This window comes from Octodon degus, unplaced genomic scaffold (assembly GCF_000260255.1).
Source record: "Octodon degus isolate 3935 unplaced genomic scaffold, OctDeg1.0 scaffold00227, whole genome shotgun sequence".
Taxonomy (NCBI): Eukaryota; Metazoa; Chordata; class Mammalia; order Rodentia; family Octodontidae; genus Octodon; species Octodon degus.
This window is the reverse complement of record NW_004524803.1, coordinates 2,007,201-2,026,493: the sequence shown is the minus strand read 5'-3', so window position 1 is coordinate 2,026,493 and position 19,293 is coordinate 2,007,201.

The window sequence follows — 19,293 nt, the reverse complement described above, 5'->3', positions numbered from 1 at the left end:
TATAAAATGAGTTCCTTGAACAAGCCAAACCTTAGCCAATCAAATTATAAATGAAGAATTTATAGCCAAGCGATTTTCAGAAAACAGTCAATTCACTTAGTTGATAAAACTAAAGCACACTATGAGGACAATAGTCTGGAACAGAATATACATGTTATAAATCATGATAAAGTATAAATTTAATAACTAAAAATTGGAGAGAAGGATGAAAGATGAAAGATAAATGCACAGAATTTCCCATCTCTATGGCCAAGAATTAAAAGATAAATGAACCGTGAAGATATAATTTTATTTCAAGGTATAACAGCAAAAACACTAAGAAAAATAGTATAAATAATTAAAATAGCCAGTTGAGGAGTAAGAGAAAGGAAAGGGAAAGGAAATACTGTATGCTAATTTTCCAATACTCCAGGAAGCTTCAGCCAGTTTCCTGAAAGTCATTCAGAAAATTGTCCATAGAGCAAATTGGCTTTTAATGAATCTGTTCAATGAATTAGCTTTGGGAAAAATACACTTTCGGTAAATTGGCCTGCTGCTTTTCCATTTGAGTGTGTAGAGATAGATAATCCCTAAAGAAATAGAATAGTAAATATATATTAACATAATTAATAAAGTATTAAATGAGTATGTGCACATTCAATGCCACATATTTTATATAAAATTATATGTGATTATAACTACTAAATCAAAGATGTAAATCACCCAAATAAGCTACCACAATTGCTGTACACGCATGTACATGAATGAGAAAATGAAATGTTAAAGAGTTCTTGCTTCAAGCAACAAACCAGCACAAGAAAATATGGTAAAATTAACCCAAATATAGCTTTCATATTGACAAATACAAATGGGATCAAATCATCCATTTAATTTTTTTTATTAAATTAAAGAATCCAACCTTTGAATCCTGTATATGAGGCACTTTGAAGAAGAATATACTAATTTGCAGCAGTTTACTTAATTTCTCCATGCCTCAGATTTTTATTTTTGTATTTTTTTTTTTATTGTAGTGCCTGGGGTTGAACCCAGGGCCTTCACACTGAGCTACATTACTATCCCTTTAAATGTGTGTGTGTGTGTGTGTGTGTGTGTGTGTGTGTGTGTGTGTGTGTATGTATGTAAGACAATGTCTCATAAATTATTTGAGGCTCTGCCTCATAAATCTGGTTGCTCAGATTGGTCTCAAATTTGCAATTCTTCCTCAGCCTCCAGAGTGCTGGGATTGTTTTGGGTGAACTACAATGTCCAGGTCTTTTCCTTCTTAGTAAAATTTTGAGTTTTTGAAATAAATTGGCCTAAAATTACTCTAAAATCTGAAAAAAGTAAGGATTTTATTAGTGAAGTGTGTAGCAACATATTACATGAAACTGTATCATGACACAAGATTTGGAAATCTATAAATGCAATTCATTTTTCAAAAGGGTAAAGACACTTTTGTTCAATCCATAAATGCTAAAAAATTACATGATTATATAAAATAAACATATTTTTGTTTTGTTTTTCATGAGATAGAGTTTATTTTATAGCTTAGGCTTGTCTTGAACTTACTGTGTAGCTCAGGCTGACATTTTTTTAAAAGTAAAAATTAGAAGTAAAACAGAAAAAATTACAAGTGATACAGATTTTCACTTAACAAAGTAGTATGAATTTCACAGTATCTGTTGTTTTTCTAAGTTGTTTTTCTAAGTTGTTTTTCTAAGTTTTTCATATTACCAGATATATGCATGTAAAATTGGAAGAAGAAAGAGGAAAAGAAAGAAATATATAAGAAATTAAAAAGACAGAAAAGAGAAACAATTGAAAAAAGGAGATGAAACAGATTAAACCATTAACTGCTTCTTTCCATAGACCACCAGAAATGCACAGTACAGTTATCCAAACCATCCTGCTTATATACATAGATAAATCTCTTTTCTCCACTCCCACTGCTGTCCTTCTCTTCAACTCAGTAACTCTTTTCTTTTGAATAAGTTCATTTCCTTTTACGGGTGTCTATTGTACTCTTCACATTCCATTTTACTCTTTCAGATTCTCACATTAAGGAGACAATATGATGTTTGTACATGCAGGTCTGACTTATTTCACATGAGCATGTTCCTAGTTGCATCCATTTCCAGACAAAGACTCAAAGTTATCCTATTTTATAGCTGAATAATACTCCATTGTGTAAAAATACCAGTTTCCTTATCCATTCTTCAGTAGATGGGCTTCTGGGTTGTTTCCAGAATTCAGCTATAACAAATTGCCCTGGTATAAACATAGGTGCACATATATCACTGTGATATGAGGTATTCAGTTCTTCTGGAAAAATACCCAGGAGGGGAATAGCTGGCTTGAATGGGACCTCCAATCCTAGCTCTTTAAGGAATCTCCACACTGATTTACATAGTGGTTGTACTAGTTTGCACTACCACCAACAGTGGAGATGGGTTCCCCTTTCTCCACAGCCTCCCCAGCATTTGTTATTGGCTGGCTTCTTGATGTTAACCATTCTTTTGGGGGTGTGGTGAGATGGAATCTCATTGTTGTTTTAATTTCCATTTCTCAAATGACTAATGGTGTTGAACATTTTTTTCATGTATTTACTTACTGCTTGTATTTCTTCCTCTGAGAAGTGTATATTTATCTCAGATGCCCATTTTTGGATTGGGTCATTGAATGTGGGGGGCCAGATGTTTTAAAAATTCTTTGTATGTTCTAGATAGAAGGCCTTTGTCTGAGGGACAGTTAGCTGTAATTTTTGCCCAGTTTGTTGGTTTTCTTTTTACACTGTTGGAAATTTGTTTTGAAGTACAGAAAATTTACAAAAAGATGAGATCGCTGTCATCGAGTCTTTTAAGTATTTCCCATGCAATTTGGTTTTTGTTTGTGAACTTTCTACCTATCCCTATGTCTTTAAGATCTTTCTATCTATGTTTTCCTCCAGAAGATTTAGTATTTCTATTTTAATATTTACATCTTTGATCCTTTTTGACTGTAGCTTTGTTCATGATGATACATATGGGTCTAGTTTTAGCCTTCAGTGTGTGGAATGACAATTTTTCCAGCACATTTTATTTTATTTTATTTTATTTTATTTTATTTTATTTTAGTTTATTTTATTTTTAGGGAAGGGTCTACAGGGTGTTCAGAGTCTCACTACTAGATCAGACTTGCAGTGAACCACCTGTTCACAGCCTCCCAAGAGTTGGGAATACAGGCGTGTGCCACCATGCTCAGTCTCAATTGCCATCTCAGCATGCCCTGGGGGCGGGGCTGGCACAGCAGGCCCAGGGATTGAACCCTGGACCCTGCGTCTGCTTGCAGGCACTTTAATCCACTGAGCTATTTGGCCAGCCCACCAGCACCATTTATTAAAGAGGCTATCTTTCTTCCAGTGAGCCTGTTTGGCACATTATCAAAAATAAGGTAGCTGAGTATGTTTGTAGTTGTATCTGGATCTTTTAATCTGTTCCATTGATCCTCTGGTTCATCTCTATCCCATTACCATGCTGATTTTATCACAGTAGTTTTATAGTATAATTTCAGGTCAGAGATTGTGGTATCTCCTTCCTTTTCTTTGTTTCCTAGTTATGCTTTTGATATTCTTGATCTCTTCTGGCTCCAAATGAATTTGATGAGTTTTCTCTAGCTCTCTGAGGTATACTAATGGCATTTTAATTGTGATTGTTTTGAAGCTGTATAACCATTTTGGGAGTATGGCCATTTTCACAGTGTTGGATCTTCCCATCCAGGAGCATGGAATATTTTTCCAGTTCTTCAAATCTTCTTCAATGTCTTTTCTCAGAGTACTGTAATTTTCACTGTATGCATCTTTTATGTCCTTTGTGAGATTGATGCCTAAGTATTTCATTTGGGGGGATGTTATTGCGAAAGGCATGGTTTCTCTAATTTCTCCCTCAGAGGTTCATTATTGTGTACAAAATTGCTACTAATTTTTGGCTGTTGACTATGTACCTGCTACATTGCTGAATTTGGTGACTAAATCAAGACTCTTGGAGTTTTTGGGATCCTCTATGTAGAGTATCATGTCATCTGCAAATAATGATAATTTCACTTTTGCTTTTCCAATCCTTATTCCTTTCATTTTTCTCTCTTGTCTAATTACTCTGACTCTAATGTTTCCAGAACAATATTGAGTAGGCATGGAGACAGTGGACATCATTGTCTTGTTCCTGATTTTAAAGCAAAGGCCTTCAGTTTTTGCCCACTTAGTATGATGTTGGCTGTTGGTTTCTCATAGATGGTTTTTATCAAATTGAGATATAGTCCATCTATTCTGATTCTCTGTAAGGTTTTTATCATGAGTGAGTGTTGCACTTTGTCAAAAGCTTCTTCTGCATCTATTGGGATGATCACGTGGTTTTGTTCTTGGTTCTATCTTATGGATTTGTGTGTGTTGAACCATCCCTGCATTCCTGGAATAAAATCCACTTGACCATGATGTATAATCTTCTTGATGATTTGCTGCATTCTGTTTGCTAGTATTTTATTGAGGATTTTTGCATCTATATTCATTACAGAGATTAGCATGTAGTTATCTTTTTTAGTTGGATCTTTCTCTGGTTTTGGAATCAGAGTAATACTTGCTTCCTGGAATGAGTTTGGGAAAATTGCTTCCTTTCAATTTCATTGAAGAGTTTGATACAAGCTGGCATTAAATCTTCTCTAAACTTCATGTAGAATTCTGCTGTTAATCCATTGGTACCTGGGCTTTTCTTTGTTGGTAGCTTTTTAATTACATTTTCAATTTTGTTTCTCATTATTGGGTTATTCAGAGTTTGTATATCTTCAATGGTTTAATTTCTGGTCTAATCTTTATAATTTCCTCCCTTCTTTTGGCTTTGAGCTTCACTTGCTCTTTTTTTTCTGGGAGCTTGAAGTGTAGCATAAGATCATTTATTTGGACTTGTTCTGTTTTCCTAATGTGTGAATTTACTGCTATAAATTTCCCTCTTAAAGCAGCTTTCATTGCATTCCATGGGTTTCAGTAAGTTGTATCTGCATTTTTGTTTGATCGTAATATTTTTTAATTTCTTCTTTAATTTCATCTGTGACCCATTGGTTGGTTGGGAGGTTGTTATTTAATTTCCTTGTGCTTATGATGTTTTGTAGTTTCTTTTATCAATGGTTTCCAGTTTGCACTGTGATCAGATAGTATGCATGGAATAATTTCAATTGCTTTGTGTCTATTTAAGAATGCTCTGTATGCTAAGGTATGATCTATTTTGGAGAATGTCCCATGTGCAGCTAGCTAAGAAGAATGTGTACTCTGTTATTGCTAGGTGAAACACTTTAAAAATGTCTACCAAGTCAATTTCTTCACAAGTTTGGTTTATTTGTGTTATTTCTTTGCTGATTTTTTGCCTAGTTAATCTTTCTCTTTGTGACACTGGCATGCTAAATTCCTCCATTACTATTGCATTGTAATGTATGTTAAAATTTGTCTTATTAGGAGGGTGCTCCCACATTGGGTGCATATATATTTATTATTGTTATATCTTCCTCTTGTAGTTTTCCCTTAACAAGTATGTAGTGACCTTCTTTATCTCTTTGTATGATTTTTGTTTTAATGGTGATATTGTCAGCAACCAGGATAACTATCCCTCATTTTTTTCTGATTTCTTGTGGCATGGAGGATTTTCCATTCTTTGACTATTAGTCTGTGAATTCCTTTTGAGTTAAATGAGTTTTTGCATGCAGCATATTGTTATATTTTGTTTCTTAATCCATTCTGCTTCTGTTTAATCCACAGTCTGTTTCTTTTGATTGTTGAATTGAGGCCACTTACATTGATGGTTATAACTGATACATATTGGCTTATCTTTATCATGTTATTTTCCTGTTATAGGTTTCCTAATCTTTCTCTTTTTAATTACTTGCTCTGTTTGGTGGTTCCTTTCTGTTGTTCGTGAAGCTGTGATCACTTCTGTCTCTTTATAGAATATCTGTCTGTACTCTTTGTAGGGATGGTTTGGTGGTCATGAATTTCTTCAGTTGTTCTTTGTCTTGGGCAAATCTTATTTTGTTATTGAATTTGATAGATAATTTTTCAAGGTACATCAGTCTAGGTTGGAAGTTATTTTCTTTTAGGACCTACAATACTTCATTCAAATGTTCTTCTTGATTTGATGGTTTGTGTTGAGAAATCTGCCATGATTCTAAAGGGTTTTCCATTGTAGGTGATCTGTTTCTTCTCTCTAGCAACTTTTAATATCCTATTCTTTAGTTGATTTTTCCGAGATCTTTCTTGGTTATTGTGCATCTAGGTGCAGATTTATTGTGATTATGACTGTGTGGAGTTTTATATGCCTCACTTATTGTATGTCAGGTTCTTTTCTCATGTTCAGAAAATTTTCTGCTACTACTTCTATGAATAGTCTACATCATTTGTGCTGTCTCCCACTGCTTCATTGACACCTATTATTCTTATATTATTTTTCTTTGCATCATCTTGTAGCTATTGAATTGTTATTTCCTGGTTCCTTGATAGTTTTTTTTAACATATTTTTTTAGTACAGGGTCTGTATGGTCTCACTACATAGTTGGGACTTGGAGTGATGTCGTATTTTCTGCCTCCAAAGCTCTGGGATTACAAGCATGCACAACCATGCCCAGTCTCAATCCCCATCTCAGCATACCCTGCAGTGGGGCTGGCACAGCACACCAGGGATTAATCCCTGGCCACTGCACTCTGCCTAAGAAGGCACTTTAGTCTGCTGAGCTATCTGGCCAGCTCCCTTTTTAATTTTTTTTTTTTTTTTTTTTGGTAGTAACTGGTTTACTATTAGGTTTCATTATTAACAATGTCGAAAATGACAGCAGCAATCTTTAAAGAATTCAATTAGTGTAAGACAGGATGACAAAACAATCTGGGGTTTCAGTTGGTTCTTAAAGTGCTCCTTTCCTTTAAGTCAAAAGAAAATTAGTCATCAGTCACTGGCAACAATCACTGTAAGAGATCTTTTAGGGCAAAATTTAATAGTAAGAAGTAGTTTAAAAAAATAGATTGATGTTATTTTGAGGAATAATACTGTGATTTTTTTCTCAATCCCTTTTTAATTTTAAAAGATCTTTTATTTCATGTTCATTATCTTGTATACTGTCTTGAAGGTCTGAAAGTCTATGTTCAGTTTCATTCAAGCAGTTTCCCAGCTTTCAATGGAGTTTTTAATATCCCAGAGAGCTGTTTGAATCTGTTCCATGCATTCTAATTCTTTTCTATATTGTTCATTTAGTGTTTCCATCATTTTTCTATTCTCTATTTTTCTATCTATGTCTGCTTAGCTGTGCTGAACAATTCTTTCATGATTGTTGTCCTTTCTTTTTGAACCTGAGAGATTTTCTCCTTATTTCTTCCATTGCCTGATGGGCTTGTTTCTTCAGTTCAGTTGCTCTCATTTCAGAGATTTCAGGTGTGTGATTTCCCAGTTCTTGTATATCTTTGTCTCCTGGATTTGTTCTGTGTGGGCTATAGGATTGAGATTGCCTTTTGCTCCTGCATGTTGGCATTTTTGAAACTTCCAGTAATCACCCAGGCTGCCCAGAGTCTGCCAAAGTTCTTAAATGGTGCCAGGAAAGTTCCATGCCTGTGCACACTGGACGCGCAGCTCTCCTGCACCACGCAGGACCCCAGAGTCCTCCTAAGTTCTTAAAAGTTTGAAGTGGCAGCAGCAGAAGCTCATGCCTGCATTCTGGAAGCTAAGGACTGTCAGAGCTTACCAGAGTCCTCGCAGGCTGTCCAGCATCTGCCAAGGTTCTTAAATGGGGCTAGGAAAGCTGTGTGCCTGCTGGCACTGGTTCCACAGATAACAGCTCTCTTGTGTCCCAAAGGCCACTTCTCAGGCTGGCCTTGAACTTGCAGAAATATTCCTGCCTTGGCCTCTTAAGCACTGTGATTATAGGTACGTACCACCACACCTGGCTAATGTTTATTATTATTATTTTTATATTAATTTTATTGAGAAGGAAATAGCAATGTGATAGTTTCAAAACAGGTTAGTAGGACAGTTACAATAAGTAATACACTGCATGTTATTGTCTTCGTAATAGTTATTCATAGTACAAGATACAGACATGTTATCTTGTCTAAATACTATTAGTACAAATCTTCTCATGGAACTAAGAGAAAGTAGCTGTATATCTATGCTAACGATTTTATAAATACAGATACATATTTTTTCACTACAAAATGGTACTTCATTTATATCCCCCCTTTTTTGTTTACTTTTGTCAGAGATGGGTATTCTACTAACATTTATGATTAAAAACTGTTAATGAAACAATAGGCGATTCCTTCCTTTAGATAAAAATAAATGTATACATGCTGAACAGAATGATATCACATTTTATAGGGCTATACTAAAAGCATTTCCATTAGTGTATAAGATAGAAGTACTGTACACCCAATATTGCTACTATCATTTTACATTTTTCAGAATTTTCCAGTATAATTAGAAAGAGAAACAAAGGAAATGATAAAATGTAATTGTGTCAAGGAGTTAATGGGTTTCCAGTAAAAAACTAAGAATGAACTGAATTATATGACATATTATATGAAGAGTATTATGTGACAAGTATGGTGGAGTTTGGAGAGAACAGCCTTTGCATATACAAACAATAATAGAAGGGAAGTCTCTATTTACAACGGCAGCAGAGTAGCTAAATGAGTAGAGTAAATTTAAGAAGAGGACAAAATCTATATGAATAAAATTTTTAAACACTATGAAACAACAAAACTATGAAATGAAAAAAAAAATTACCTGTACCACAGAAAAAACCAGGGGGCCAGGGAGATAGCGCAGTAGAATAAGTGGCTGCCTGGCAAGTGAAGGGTCCTGAGTTCAATCCCTGGCACCTCCAAAACAAACAAACAAACAACAACAAAAGATACGCTATGATTTTGGCTAAAAAGAAACAACATCAGAAAAATGTCATTCCTTCCAAAGCCTTATCTATAGATTTTTCAAGATGCCAATAAATACACTAGCAAGATCATTTTAAAAATTAGACAACCAAGTCCAGACAATAAGCCGGAATAAACAGGTAAATCTCGGACAGCAAGAGTTTTAAGCAGGGACTGGACCTACTATCAACATACCATGTTAAAGTGGTGGAGCACTGACTCATACTTAGAGTCAATTCAGTGGAAAAGAATAGGAAGTCCAATCCTAGAAATAGATCCCAGCGTAGGAATTCAGTAAATGACAAAGTTATTCTTTGGAATCAGTGAGGAAAGTGGAAGGGCAAGTATAGTAGACCGAATGAAGATATGGTCCCAAAGACATCCAGCTCCTAACACCTGGTACCTATAAATACCATCTGAAATGTCAAAATAAAGATCGTGTAGATGTTATTTTTGAATTGTTTTATTGTGGTAGATAAATATAGTAAAATTACTTTTTTAGCCATTGTTAAGTGTATAGTTCAAAGGCATTAGGAATTTCCGTGTTATTGTGTAGCCGCCACCAGCATCTATTTCCAGAACTTCTTACCTTCAGGTTTTCCTGGGCTCCAGTCAAGGTGCTAGCAAGACTACATTCCCAGTGGCTTTAGTAGAGAATCCCTCTCCTTGCTTTTTCCAGCTTCTAAAGCTACCAAACATTCCTTGCATTCCTTGGCCTGTGACCCCTTCTTCTGTCTTTCTTCCAAGCAGTAAAACCTGTTTCTGATTTCTGGCTTCCAAAACTGTTAGCAAGTAAGTTTGTGTTATTTTAAACCACCACTAGCAGTTTGGTACCACAGCCACAGATATAGCAGCTCTCTAAAAATGAAGTTATGTTTCTCCTCTGCCTTGCCCCAAAATATGTTCCAGAAAATGAAACTTCACAACATCCTAGAAGAAAAACATAGGGAATTTTTTAAAACAATATTATATTAGAGAAGTATGACAAAATACAGAAAGCCAACCAGGAGTGGTAGCCATGCCTCTAATCGCAATACTCAGAAAGCTGAGAAAGAAAGATCGCTATGAGTTCAAGGCCACCTTAGGCTCCATAGTGAGTTCAAGTTCAGCCTGCACTACATAGTGAGGTGCTTTCTGACTGTATCTCTCTGTCTCTCTGTCTCTGTCTGTCTGTCTTTCTCCATCTCTCTCTGTCTTTCTCCATCTCTCTGTTTCTGTCTCTGTCTCTCTCTGCCTCTGTCTGTCTCTGTCTCTTTCTGCCTCTGTCTCTGTCTCTCTGTCTGTCTCTGTCTCTGTCTCTGTCTCTGTGTCTGTCTCTGTCTCTGTGTCTGTCTGTCTGTCTGTCTGTCTGTCTGTCTCTCTCTCTCTCTCTCTCTCTCTCTGGCTCTCTCTCTCTCACCTGGGATCAAACTCAGGGCCTTGCATTTGTTGGGGTGAGATCCTTTCTCAAAAACAAACAAACACAGAAGCTCCAAAACAAGGTTGAAAACTCAACTTCATAAATATTTTTGAACCTACATAGGAAAATTCAAACAAGTCATATGATAAACCCTATCCTGGGGAAAATATTTTCTACTTATGCAGAACAGAAACATTTTTAATGTATAAAGCCTCCTTACCAGTCAAAAAGAGAACTCCTCTCTGGGAATATATGTTTTCTTAAAAATGGACAATAAAAGAAAAGATATGAACAGAAAGTGATAGCAGAGAAAATGCAAATGGCATCCAGCACATGAAATGGTGCTCTGTCGTAGCAAGTTTTGGCTCAGCAATTCTATGTACCAAGATGATGCGTTTTTAAGGAAATAGTTATTCATCATTGTGCGTAAAAAGATTGAAGGCAACATAAATGACAGTCAGTCGGAGCTGTACTTGGCAAAATTATGACTCCCTTGCTAACCAAGGAAGTTTATACCCTAATTCAGAATGTATGAATATATTTTGCTACACAGCAAGGGTAAGACTGCTGATTACCTGATCTTGAGATGGAGAGTTTACTCTGGACTGTCCAGATGGGACCAGTATAATCACAAAGGTTCTTAATGTGGAAGAAAGTTGCAGTGGTTGGAGTGATGGAGTGTGTGAAAAATGCTCTCAGCCACTGTTGGGTTTGAAGATGGAACCAAGGGGTGCCAGGGATGCCAAGAAGGTAGAATGAAAAAATAAAAAGAAGGTGGGCTAGATGAGAAGACAAACTGCCCTGTAGAGGCTGCAGAGGAATACAGCCTTTACAACCTGCTGATTTTAGCCCAGTGAGACCCATTTCCAATGTCTGACCTCCAGGATAATGCTGTAATAAAGTTCATCATAATGCTAAATGTTTTGCTACTTTATCACAGCAGCAATGGCCACCAATACAAGCACTAATTAAATAAATCTTGCTGATCCGTGTAGTGGACTATCACACAACCAGTACAGAATGAAGACATGTTCTTTGTGCAAGCACAGAACTATGCCTGGAATACACACTAAGTGAAAAGCAGGAAATGGAACAGGGTATACACTTTTGCACCTATTGTGAAGATACTTTATGATAAAATCGTACCATATAAGAAAATGATCGGAGTAGTTACTTCCAGGCACAGGAATGAGGTGGCAAACACAAGAGTACTTTTCACTCCAGAACCTTTTATTTTATTTTATCTTATCTTATTTATTTTTTGGTACCTGGAATCAAACTCGGCCTCACCCCTGCAAGTAAGTGCTGTGCTATTGAGCTACAACTCCAGCCCTCTGTAGCCTTTTATAATTTAATAATGAATAGTATGTATTTTACTTGAAAACAATGAGATAGTTTTTGTTTGTTTTTTTTTTCCCTAAGGAAGTTTGTTTTGACTCTCCAAAATAGGCTTTTGTGTGATGCATTGTGAAGCCTTTCTGTGGTTCTCTTTCATAACCATGCAATATTATAACCATAACCTCATACTTTACAACCTGATACAATTGGGGAAAAAAGATAATTGTTGATCCACAGGAATTTGGCCAATGTCTTTCTTATCCACTAGACTAAGTTTTATGAGGGTAGGGACTATGTTTGCCTTTTAATTAATACCTACCATGGTGGGTAGCACTTAAGATGACTTTAATTTATTGAATGAATAGATGGTGCTAGAAACTGGATTTTAAATGTTTCTAAATGCTGGTGCGTGGCTTCCAAGGGGCTTAGTTCCTTGTCTTGGTGCTGTTGGGAAGCAAAAGAGCCCTTAGGAGGTGGGCCTAGTGGAAGATCTTCTGGCAATGGGGGCTTGCCGTGGAAAGCGACTATGGGACTCTGATCCCTGCTCTGGCTTTTCTCAGCCTAGCCTGCCATGAGCTGCTTTGCTTCATCACGTGCTGTCCACCATGTTCGCTGCTTCACCAGAAGCCTGGAAGCAATGGGCGCGCTCAGGCACGCCAACACCCAGAAGCACCGCCCAGGATGTAGCTTAGTGCTGTAGCACGTGCCCAGTGCTGTGCACATAAAGCCCTGCGTTCAATCCCATCGACACAGAAAACTAAACACAACCATGAGCCAACATCAGCCTGTCTCTTTAGAAGTTGAGTATCTCAGTAAGTCAAAGCTGACTACCACAGTTAATTAATGGATGTGACCAGGTCACCCAGCATCTCTCAAGTAAAAAATAAATAAAGAAAAGGAGTATGAAAGTTCCACAGTCTTCCTTATGATTTCTAAGTATAAATAAATTGCAAAACACGAGCAAAAACAATAAAGTAAAAGAATATCTCTCAGGCACATAAATGTCTAGTTATAAATAACTATCCTGGTAACATTGAACTCTATTAAATCATAGCTAAATGTAGTTCTCCCGCTTTCTTTATCCAGAGAAAAAAGTTTCAACTATTTTTCAACTCATGGTGTTAAGATCCCTGGACCGTGTTCACAGATTGAAGCCATTTAACACAGGGTTTGCTTTGTACAGCTGTCCCCAGCGTCAGCTGTCAGTCGAGGGCCTCTGAAGCACAGACTTCCTGTGTGCCCTCTCGCACTCGCTGTTCACTGCGTGTGTTCCTTGCAGTGTCTGCTTCCCGCGGCAACTCTCAGCTTTTTCTCTTTTCATGGTCCAAATGCAGAAACTGTAAGAGGGGGAGGAAAAGGAACTTTCCTACAGTCCTGATGAGCTCATAACTGGCTGCCATCAGAAAAACTGCCCCAGTTAGACCACTGTTCAGAGAGAATGATGTTTGTTTGTTTATTTTATTGTTGTTGTTATTAAACTTTTTTATTTGGAAACAATCTTAAATTTACACAAAAGTTGCAGTTATAGTACAAAAAATTTAGTGTTTTTCAAAATGACTTAGCAGTAAGTTCCAGATGTTGTACATTGCCACCAAACATCTTACATGTATTTTCAGTCAGGATATTCTCCTACAGAGCCACTACACAGCCATCAGCCTCAGGAAAGTAACATTGATGATACTATCCTGTAATCTTGCAGCAGTACCATTTAAGTCTCACCAACTGTCTCAGTAATCCTCTTTATAGCAACAGGTTCTAGCTTGGAATCATCCACTATGTGTAGTTTGTATGTCCTGGTCTCCTTTAGGTTGGACACAGCCTTTCCTTGCCTTTCATGACATTTATAATTTTGGGCATTACACATGATTCTGATTTCATAGAATGCATCTCAATTTGGGATTCTCAAAGTTTTTCTTTTTAAATTTTTTAATCTTTATTTTTTAAATGTTTATTTATTTTAATGAGAAAAAAGATAAAATAGCAATGAAACAGTTTCAAAACGGGTTAGCAGGAAATTGCAATAATTAATACATTGCATACTGTTGTCCTTGTAGTGGTTATTCAGAGGACAAGATGCAGACATGATATCTTTTTTAAAATGATGTTTGTTGACTAAAGCTTTTTTTCCTCTGGGCATATCAGCTAAGCTGTTTCCCAAGCTTCTTTGCTGATAGGTGGATCCGTATGACTGCTTTCTGGCTGTTGGATACAGTGACCAAGGGTCCTCCAGGAATAGGGGTGTAGGGCCCTGAGCTGGCGTGAGGAAGAAAGCCCCCGCAGAGGTGGCCAACCACACACAACTGTGTTGGATATTTTCTGGTCAAAAACATTTATTTTCATTGTTTCAAGCCACAGAAATGTTAGCACTTTTGTTAAAATTCAACAACTGGCACCTTGAGGTTCAATACTAAGCAATGAGGTGAGCAAAAAGAGCCTGGTGGCTGGAACAGTAGATGCTACTCTGTGCAAAAGCGCCCATCGTGTTCACTTGAAAGCAGACCACGTACTCCCCAAACTGCAGCTCTAGAGGCAGCGGTCAGAAATCATTTCAATGCTAGTGTGCGCTTGACAATGTTTTGGGTTTTGATTTTAATTTAATTTTATTTTATGAATGCATGTTTGCAATAAATACATAATGATTACATTCATCATGGGGATTGGATCCTGTACATAGCAAGTCTTAAGTCTTTCAAATGAACTCAGGAAAGCATTGGGTAATTTGCAAGTTGAAATTAAAGGGAATAGAGTCAGGAAACAGGACACTGAGATGATGGGAAGGGTGATAGTTTTCATTCTCAAATAGTAAGAGATAAGACTTTGAGTAATAAAAAGCCAGTGATACTCCTCAGTTAAACAAAAGACTGAGCCCTGGGGCCAAGATCAGATTAGGAATTTGGCTTCTTCATTTGGGATTTTAGATGGACATAAAGGGTAGAGACAATTAAATTCATAGAACAAAGCCTGGGAGGAGGAAACAAGGAAATAAAGCAATTTGAAAATTATATGTAAGTAAGAACTTTGTTGTGGTTAGTGTACAAGGAACTGGCTAGATGCTTATTTAGTTTTTAAAGGAATTTTATTACCAAGCATATCATGACCATCCTAAAAATATCTTTGAACTGTAAAACTTTGGAGCCTCAAACTCAATCCAACAGGAAGCATTCTTTAAAGCCACAAAAGCCATAAGAAGTGATACGGTGCTCCCGAGTAACCACTGCACATGTGACCAGAAGTGAAAAAGAAGACAGACCATTGCGCGCGCAGACACGGGGAGAACCATGTTTAAGTAAGGTCCCAGCTGAGAGCTGAATGGGCGCCTAACAGTTTTCTGAACAGTTATCTATACAGTAGCGTTTTATAAATTCATGAACGAACAGCTTTGAGTCTTCATTTTTGTCCTTCGCTAGTAGAACTCTGTGTCATGGATCTGCTATCCCTGATCACTAATCACTTGTTGTAGAGGGGAGAAGAAGAGGGACGAGTCATTTGTCCTTTTACAACCATGGAGAACCACCACGTCTGGACCTGATGGGGAATGGATGGGGGTGCTGAGCCTTAAGGGAGCTACAAGGACCAGGTGGGCTTGAGGGTTCCTCAAGGTGGGAGGTCGAATGTGCTCCACTGTAGGAGGAAGGAGATAAAAGCACCAACTGAGGCAAAGGCAGCGCTGTAAGCTCAGCAAAACTAGTTTCGTTTTCCTTCCGGATGGACGCATGGCTAGACGCTGTCCCAGTCTGGCCTGAAGTGCAATGGGGCCGAGGAGCTCACATCTGGCAACAAATTGCCCTAGTGTGAATTCAGCATCTGCTCGTTTTCTACTGAGTTGTTTTGCTCCATCATTTCTACTCAGACAAGATCCGTGGTTTCAAAGTGTGACTGCTGTGGGCTCAAGTCTTGGCTCCATTTATTCGCTCTATGATTTTGTCAAAGCTACTTTTCTATCTATTGAATAAGAAAAATTTCCTCCATGTCTTGTTCCATCACACTTAATCTAAGACCTATAAGGCCTGGTATTTTCTTGCTGTCCCCTTCCCCACTGAATCAGAACCTCGTGCTTGCCAGGCAGGCGCTTAAACTGCTGAGCAATCCCCCTAGCCCCTCCTTCCTCTTTTACAAACTGCAGCATGCTGAATTTGACTTGCTCACCACGAGCCCTCGGTAGTCTTGGTAGTCAAGACCTATCTACCCCTTCTGACCCTGTAAGCCACCAGAAGTATTCTGGACCCTGTCTGCTAATCTGAATCTGGGGTATTTCCTTCTCTACACCAGTTAATACAAAAATTCCAAACTGAAGTTTGAGGAGTGGTTTTTGTTCCTTTTTTTCCTGCTGACCTCCAGATGGCTAATGTTTTTTCTTCTTCAGATCTCCACTGCCATGATTGTTGTCCAGCACCTTCCTCTCTACATCTCTCACTTGAAGTCCCACAAACCTCTGTCCTACACCTTTAAGTCTTCCCATACATCACAGTTGGCACCTCTAATAGTCATTTGTGCCACATATGTTCTTTGATTTAAATCTTTGCATTATTTCCTCCGCCTCTTAGAACAAAGTCCACACCTCCCAGCGTGGCCTCAGGCCCCTCCTGGTGCAAGGAGTTCTTGCTTACAGGAGTGGCATCCATTAAATATGTCAGGAATTTTTTCATATTCTTGCAAATTTAGTGCACTTGAAAAAGACTGATTTTTAAAGTTATTTTCTTTTTAATATAGAAGAACTATAGAAATGTTAGAAATATAAGTGTGCAAAATAAAAATATGTTTAACTAAATCTAACTAAAACACCCAAGAAGAAAAATCACTATTACCATGTTAGTGCCTATCCTTTCATACTTCTGTTGAGCGGATGTGTGTGGTTCTAAAAATTAGGTTGTAAGGCACATAATGTTTGTATATGATAATGTTTGTATCATTTAATGTTATAAAAGCTCATTGATGTTAATAAAAGTAGAGCCCCATTTTTAATGACCACTCAATATTCCATCCTATGAATATGCCAAATTGCCATTAAAACATCCCCAACTTACAACAAGTTCTGTTCTAAGTAAATGTTTGTGAGTCAGCTTCAGTCATAGATCCAACAAAGTGAGTCTTACACACCTTTGACACAAAATACAATTATTGCTCCGCCTTTCCCTGCTGTCCCCTCTACACCACCCCTGCTTTTCCTCCTGCTTTCCTACATGCTGGGCTCTGACTGAGCCCTGTACTACTACCACCATTACACCACACGGGAAGCACACAGCAGCGTAACTCTGACAGCACCTGGGAGACACATGAGCCCCATTTGCATTTTCTTTGTCTCCACTAATGTTTGTAATACACTTCTGTTCTTCATCTGTGAAAGCTCATAGCTCAAATGCTTGGAAATCGGGGGCTTAACTTGGTTTTCTTCAAAATGTGATTTCATAGGGCTGATAACCTGCTCAGGGGGAGCACTGAAGGACCCTGTCGGGGAAGAGCCTTTCTCCTGACCTTCCTTCAGCTTCCTGGCTAGGAATGGCCCCTACTTAGACAGTGTTCAGCTGCCTGCTAAAAGCTCTAGGACCCTTGCCAAAGGCTGGCTCGGTTACATTTGGTCAGCTATACCCTTGAATGGTATGAAGTCAAAGCAGGGCTGCCAGCTTGCCAGCACAGTAACACTAAGAGAAGTGAATGCGCCAAAACATGGACTCTAGAGCAGAGAGCAAGCTCGAGAAACCCTTTTGCTCAGTCTCACAGGCTCTGGGCAGATGAGATATCACATAGTATATGAAAGTGCTTTAGAAAATGTAGGTTGCTTCAGGCAGGCAACTGTGGGCTCTCTATTGTATTAACATAAAATAGAGAACACTATATACAGAAGAGAAGTTGAAATTAAAATGTGATGTTTATAAGGAACAACCCCTAGACTAGTAACCCCACCTACATAAGACTTTTTGTGTTCACTGTTTTTGGCTCTACATCCACATTTTTTTCCCCATAAACTAGGATAGTAATCGCTATGAATTTATTTAACTTAGCATGCCCTGCCTATCACAAATATGTAATGGTAATAATAATAATAAATTTTTCTGTCTTAATTTTAGATTGATTTTGCTGCCAGGTATGGAGGCACATACTTGTGATTCCAGCACTTGGGAGGCTGAGGCAGGAGGATCGTTATGAGTTCAAAGCCAGCCTGTGCTACAAAGTGAGTTCAGGGTCAGCCTAAACTACATAGTGAAACCCTGTCTCAAAAAGACAAAAAAAAATTAGATTAATCTTATTTTTGGAAAGAATCTTTATGGAACAAGGAAAAGTCAATACCAACACCATTTTAACATACATGCTACCACTTAAAACAATTATTTTTAGCATTCTGGTCATTTTGGGGTGCACTTCCAAAAGAATTGCTTTGAGTTATAATATACCTCTGTAGTATTTATGGTTTTTACTTTAATATTATTTCATAACAATTTATATACGTAACCCATAGAACTGCTTTTAATGACTACAAAATAATGAAATCACACACTACATACTATAATTCACTTAAACTCTCCACATTTTATAATTAAACAATGATGTGGGAACTATTTCCATGGGTGGAACATTTTCCACAGTTAGGTCTTTTGTTTGTTTGGTTTTCTTTTTGACACAGGGTCTTATTCTGTAGCTCAACCTGCCCGCAAATTTAAGACACTCCTTCCTCCACCTCCTCAGTGAATTTTCTGCAATTAGCCTTATTTTAAAAAGATAAAGTTTTAGAAATGAAATTTTTTGTTGAGCGCATAGTAACCCTTAAGTACAGTACAATGAAGTTGCTTCACCAGACAGTAGGGATTGCGTAGTAGGTAGTGCATAGTTTACTATCACCAGCACAAATACCTGAAATAATCAACTGATAAAGAGAACAAGGGCCAGCAAGATAACTCAGCAGACTAAGCACCTTCTTAGTCAAGCGCAAGAACTGGCGTTCCATCTCTGGTCCCTCATGCTGTGCCACCCCGGCCCCAAGCACGCTGAGCAGGTTACAGAGACTAGGGATGGTGGCGCACACCTGTAATCCCAGCAGTGGGGAGGCTGAAAATAGGAGGATCACCATGAGTCTGAGCTGCGTAGTGGGACCCTGTACCAAATACATAAAAAAAGAAGAGAGCACACTTCCTTCCGCTCACGGTTTGACGGTGAGGGAGACTCCAGTTCTTGGTGATTGGCCCTGTGACTTCTGGGCCTGAACAAGGCAGCATGCCACGGCGGAAGCGTCTGATGGAGAAGCAACTCAGTTCACAGCTGGAAGCAAACGAGAGGACAAGGACGAGGACAAAACTATCGCCTCATAATTCCTTCAGGGACATGATCCTGGTGACCCAAAGGTCTCCACTAGGCCACCTCTTAAAGGCTCCCCCATCTCACACTAGCCCAGCTTTGACAATCAATAGTTTGGGGACACTAAGATCCACCCTATCACAGGCAGCAAGGCACAGAAGTATAGTGGGACAGTGACATTGCCCAAGGAGAGACTTGAATAAGCCAAGGGACACAGGTTACTCATAGACAGGTCTAGTCACAGATTATTTTCTTACTTGTTGTAGCCTCAAGAACCAGCTTCGGCCCCTGACCCATGCTGTCAGTTGGCATGAGGAAGAAGTGAACTGCTCCTTCTTGATCCTTTTCTAGATTATGTGGCACA